We start from the raw sequence: 6,852 nt of genomic DNA, 5'->3' as shown, positions 1-6,852 counted from the left end.
TAAGTGCGAGAAGCTTTAGTGTCTCAGTTACAGTTGCCAATTGGTTCTTGAGATCGTTAACTTCTTCCTGAGTTGCCATTATAACTCTTGCTTTCCTCTTGCGGGCTATAGGTTTGTCGAAAAGTTGGACTTGTACGAAGATGTTATCTTTAATTAATCGTCCTTCCTTTCTTGACCACGCGCTATAGATTAAGCCAGTTTGCGTTTTAATTACTTGACTCGAATCAGTTTGACTCTATGGCTTTTGTTTAAATAAAAGAAAAAAGTATGCATATTTTTAGGGAGGAATAATGTACATGTGTTTAGGGAACTTAAGTACTATTATTTATTGGAGGATTAATATCCAACTTACCCCCCTAAAAAAATGACGAAAAATAACGCGCGCACACAAGACTCCTTTAATCATGGTCAAGATATGTGTAATAGTGTGTGTATTGAGTGTAAGTGACATGTTTGGACTCTTGTGTAAGACCATGGGACTTAGTGCCTAAACTCGAATATTGATTCAATTAAGCAGAATTAACCGAATTAAACAGGAAACTGAATAATTAGACATTAGGTGATGACTCGACAAATAATCCGAACTGTCAGCCAAGCGACAGGACTTGCGTCACAATATGGTGGTTGGCGCCAGACTTTTTAGTAAATGTCTGGCGCTACACACCATACAGTTGCGCTACAGCCCAAATTTTGGCACCAACATTGGAGCCTTAGTCTGGGACTGTTTTCGATATTATTAGTCAACTTGGGTATGCCTAAAGTCGTACTAGGTCGATTCCGATTAAAAGAAGAAAAAAAAATTTATTGACTCGAATTAATTAATTAATTAGGAAAAGTTCTTTAAGTCATTAATTATAATCTCAACACAAATCAACAAACGGTTAGGAGGAGCATAGAAAATATATGCACAACAAATAATGCACAATTAGTCAAGTAGGCACAATATGATGCAATGAGTTCGCAACCTAACCATGGCGCTAGTTCTCTAAAGTTCGAGATATGGTTTAGTCAAACAGGGTCCATGGTTAATTGTTCAGATGCACCGCGTAGAAGCCTAACCGTGAAGGGTTAACGCGTGTGGATAGAACACCGCGAGTTTTTAGAAAAAAACTCACTTCCATGGTTTGGTGAATTCAACATCTCAGATGTACCCTTTGTTGCCAGGAGGGTTCAATCGGGTAGATAGAGCATGAATTCCCAGAGGGTTATGTCCATATGTAGAACACATATGGGTTTCAGAAAAATGAGAAAAAATTCAATCAGGAAGTAGGATCGAGCAAACAATACGAAAAATCGGTCGAAATTAGAACGCATATTTCTGGCTCGGTATTGGGGGAAATTGGCGCCAGCAAACAGAGACTGGCGCCAACTTTTAACTGTAGCGTCTGGCGCTACGGCTAAAAGTTTGGCGCCAAGCTCTGGCCTCTGACGCTACTTCCCACATGCCTCAGCAGCTTTCTGTGCTCAATAAAATCATCCAGTTTCGCGCGGTGTTATTTCAGTCCTAGTTGTGAAAGACGTTTCTCAAATTTTCTATGTGTAAAATCCTATGTTTTTGACTCATTACGGATGGTCTTTCAAATGAGAACCTTTTTATGCATATGACAATAATGTTAATCAAAATTACGCACATGAAATACTTAGAACTTTTCGAGTCTCATCCACTCATTCTAAATCATTGCCGAAACAAATTCAGGAATTAAAATAGAAATCCTCCCCAGTGGAGTCGCCAAAAACTGTAGGGAATAGTTTCAAGCCTTTAAAATCCCACTAGCTTGAACCCCACTGTGATCATACACTAAAGTACGGTGGCGTCCAAAAGGGAAGAAGATAGAGCAAAAGAGTCGCCAACAAGTTTTTAAGGAACTTGTAAACCGTTCACGAGGTGAAGGTTACACCCCTTAACGATCCAAGAGATCGTCAACTCCATAAGGTCATGAACCAAATAAGGGTTCGGGGATGAAGGTACAAATCCAACCTAAAAGAGATTGAATCTGCGCTAATAATAGGCCTCTACTTTATTCTGATCGTATTCATGTGCGCTTTCTGACTAACATGCAATCAATAGGATTAACCCTAAACCTGTTTAATCTATGTTGGTTGAATTTAATGCACAAATAAACTATTATGGGCGATCACTTGAAATTATAATCACAATTAACCTAACAAGATTATTAATTATCTTATCAAGCGTGATTGCAAATACAAATTCCCTTTAAACATGCAATAAAGGTGATCAAGCAATAACAATATAAAATAATATGCATATCAAGCAACATAATAAATAATCATCATCAATCATAATCATAAATATTCGAAAGAACATAGGAAGCATCATACTTTTAATCATATTTGATATTAAAAACACCCTAGACATGATACTAGGAATAAAAATAACAATCTAAACATGATGTCTACATCATAAAATCAATAAAACCATTAAGTACTTACTTGGATGCCTCGTACCTCTTTCTAATTACAAAATACACACGTTAGTAACTTCAAGGAAAATAATAAACAAAACAATTAAATTAAATAATTGAAAGAGAAATTTGGGACCAAACCCTCAGAAATTAAAACCTTTCACGTCTAGGGCGAAGGCAACTTCTAATATGGCTAGGTGTATCAAGATCTTGTGAATGCGGAATTTTGTATGAAAAAGCAAGAAAGAAAGAATGCTAAAAGATTAATGTTATTGAGAATTGATGAAAGAAAGATGATGAATAAAGAGAATTGGATGAATGTTGGTGATTGTAGTTGATTGTAGATTGTAGATTGTAGATTAATGATTGTAGATTGTAGATTAATGATTGTAGATTGTAGATGAATGAAAACGGAGTTTTCTGATACGATATTTATAAAGAAAATCGGCCAAAAAAGATAATTTATCAAAACAGAGCCTGAAGATCACAGAACCAAATTGGCGCCAGCCCTGGCTCATTGGCGCCAGGACCAGTGGCTAGCGCCAGGCGCCAATGGCTGGCGTCTGGCGCCAATCCTGGTTCCAGGCGCCAAGGCCTGGGGTTGGACGCCAAACCGTCTTTTAACGCGTTTTCGAAATTCTGATAAAATTCCCGTACTGGAAGATAAAATAATATAATTTCAGTCGAAAATGCTATTTGATCTAATTAAAACTCTAAAGAATCCTAATTGAATTAAGAATGATAAGACCTTCTAGAATGTTCTAGGAGACCAAAACCTTTCCTAATTACATTAGGAATGATAAATCATATTAGACCCTCCCCTAGATCATTGGGCCGTATTTAAAACTCAAACCGGGCCCAGTTTAGTAAATTGGCCATAACTTCCTCAATATTCATCGGAATTGAGCTTATAATATATCGTTGGAAAGGTCTTTGCAAGCCCCATCCAACTACACCACTATTGGACCCATATCATGGACCAACCAAACTGGATCGGCTGTTTTCTTAAAATAAAGTTTTCAAAAACAGAGAGAAGAGAAAAGAAAAGAAATAAAACTTTCCGCAACACCAGACCTTTCCACACTTTCGTTTCATTCGATTATGATTCGACGTGAAAGGTACTCATCACTGGGTTTGGTTTTGGGGAGAAACAAATGGGTGTCTACAGAAGCCCCACTTTGACTGAGTTTGAAGAAACGTAAGTTTCGAAAAACGAAAGTCAAAGTATTGATAGGGACAGAGAATGATTCAGAACGTTCTGCGATCCTAAATCAATCTTGTAACGCCGATACCTGCAAAACAATGTTAGTTAAACAGATAAAAGAGTTAAGAAACGCGTATCTACACATGACAAAACATTTTTTGAATTCATCATTGCCCTCTAACATACCCTCATCATTTTTCATTACAGCGTGTAACAAAGGAACAGTAACTTCACGCCTTTTACCTCCATACAAATTCTTCCAAGAATTCTTCAACTCATCATCACAATTTTTCTTTGAAACTGGAACACGTAATGGTCCAATTGGAATCTCAAACACATCATGTACATCACAAGCAGTTAGCTGAAACATCTCACCCGATGGCATAACAAACATACGACTGCTAGGAACAAAACACCTACACAGCCATCTAATCATATCTTTGGGAAATTCACTTATCCGAATCTGCGATAGACTTCCAAAACCAATATCCTCAATAGCTTGCAATTGTTTAGTTGTCAACTCACCCATTAAATCAACAAGACCTTTAGGTAAACACCTAACATGTACTTCAAGTTCATCCCTACAAAAACACAACAAAAAATATAAATAATTCCTGTAAAAAGGGAATAATAATAAAGAAACAGAAATAAAACATATAAAAGAATAAAAAAATACAGAAATTAAACATGAAAAGTAACAACATCATCTTAGAAAACAAGAAATATTAATCAACAACTGTAAAAGTAACCAATATGTAACATATAAGTAACCTTTAAATGACTTATAAAGTAAACAGACAAGATAAAATAAAAAGTAAACACAGGTTATAGTATAAAGTAACCACAATATATAACAACAAGTAAACACAGGATACAGAAACAAGTAATACAAATTATATTAAAAGTAACACCTATAACAATAATAAGTAAACTGTATAACACTTAAGAGTAATACGTAATAGGTAACCCCTTTAAACTTTATAAGTAACCACTACCATACAAATAAGTAATCATTCTAATGCTAATGAGTAAATCCTATTATTTTTAACAATATGACTTAAAGTTATTATTAATATAATGAGTATTAAAATTATAAAAAATATCAGTTAAGAAAATAAGAACAAGTACCCATCATCTTCAACATTCACAACTTCATCAAGTTCCGAACGAGCTTTTGAAGATCTTACAGGCCTTCTTGAAGGAACCGGTTTGACATCCTCTTCATCATCATCCATAATCATATTCCTTCTCCTTTTATTTGGTTTCACATCTTCTTCTTCGTCAGATTGAACTACAGAAGGCCCTCCTCCAATAGTATTCAATCGAACTAACTCATTTTTACTGGGATTAATCTTAGAAGCTTCAGGACAAACAAAAGATATAGGGTCTGTCCAAACATCTTTGATATGCCCTTGGTCTCCATTAGTACTATTTTTATCATTTTCATAATGAATGTCTTTATTTGAAGCTTCCTTTTCTGAATCTTCTGTAACAGGAACAAAATCTTTTTCAGCAGGAGCAGATGACAACTTTGAAGCACCTGTTTCTTCTAAAACACCAGAAGAACTATCCATAGGGATCCTTCCCTCAGATTGATCAACTCCTTGACTTCCAATATCTATTAACATATACACATTACTTACTAAAATTAAAAATGAAACACAAAAATTTAATAAATACAAACTAATATAAAATTATACAAATCCTATTAAACATATAAGTAACCTCTATGTAACTTATAAGTAACCTCTATGTAACTTATAAGTAACCCCTATGATACATAAAAGTAACCTCTATAAAACTTTTAAGTAATCCCTATAAAACATATAAGTAACCTTTTAATTTTCAACTATTAACAAAAAAAAACACAGTAATACTCATCAACTCAAAAAGTAATACCTATGAAATTTATAAGTAACTATTATGTGATTAAGTAACCACAAAATACTCTATAAAACTTATAAGTAACCCCTATGTAACTTATAAGTAACCCCTATGATACATATAAGTAACCCCTATAAAACTTTTAAGTAATCCCTATAAAACATATAAGTAACCTTTTAATTTTCAACTATTAACAAAAAAAAAAAAACACAGTAATACTCAGCAACTCAAAAAGTAATACCTATGAAATTTATAAGTAACTATTATGTGATTAAGTAACCACAAAATAATAAACTATATAAAACACATGAAAAATACTGATACATTGAAAATTTGTCAACAACTTAAAAGATAACAAATATATAACACAACAGTAACACCTATAATGCAATAAGTAACTCTATTATTAAATAAGTAACACCTACAATGCAATAAGTAATTCTATTACACAAGAAACATAAACCTTATCAAGCAATAACCACTTAAAATTAAAAAAAGTTTAAATATATAAGTAAATCCTATGTAACAAATAAGTAAACACTATGAAAATTATAAGTAATCCCTATAAAACTTATAAGTAATTCATATGAAACATATAAGTAACTCACAAAGTAAATTTTATGTAAATTATAAGTAACTATTATATAATTTATAAGTAACCACAAAACAGTAAACTATAAAACACATGAATTAGACTTTTAAACAGAAAATTTCTCAATAACTTAAAAGGTAACCAATATGTAACACAAAAGTAACACCTAGACAACTAATAAATAACAGAACAGGCGCTGAATAAATAATCTCTTTAAATTTCATATATAAGACAAGTAGAACAAAAAAAAGGTAAATATTCATAAGAAAAAACCAGAATAACAAATGCAATGAAAAAAATAAAAAAAATCATCATCAAGAACTTAATTCAGCAAGAAAAAGGAAAAAAGTAAAAATCAGGGTCTAAAAATTCAAATAGAAGATGAAATTAAACAATAATAACACATGCAATGTTCAAAGTTCACAATTATAGTACAAATTACAGCAAAAATGACAATAAACAGCAATGAACATTATCAAACACATAATTAAACAAGTAAAAGAGGAAAAATAAAAGTTAGGGTTAGATCATGAAATTGAACAATAAAATTACTCAACGAAAAGTAAAAATTAGGGTTAATAATCAAACTGAAGTATAAAACTACTGAAACAAAAAAAATCACAACAAATTTGAAACAAATATAACAAAAACGTCGGGAAAACAAGAAAATATTAACAACAAAAAAGAAACTAAAAAAAATTAACGAACGATCAAGACCTTCGCAAGTTGTTGTTCCTTTTTTGCCACCA

This window comes from Chenopodium quinoa, unplaced genomic scaffold, assembly GCF_001683475.1.
Source record: "Chenopodium quinoa cultivar QQ74 unplaced genomic scaffold, ASM168347v1, whole genome shotgun sequence".
Lineage (NCBI taxonomy): Eukaryota > Viridiplantae > Streptophyta > Magnoliopsida > Caryophyllales > Amaranthaceae > Chenopodium > Chenopodium quinoa.
This window is presented reverse-complemented; position numbering follows the sequence as displayed.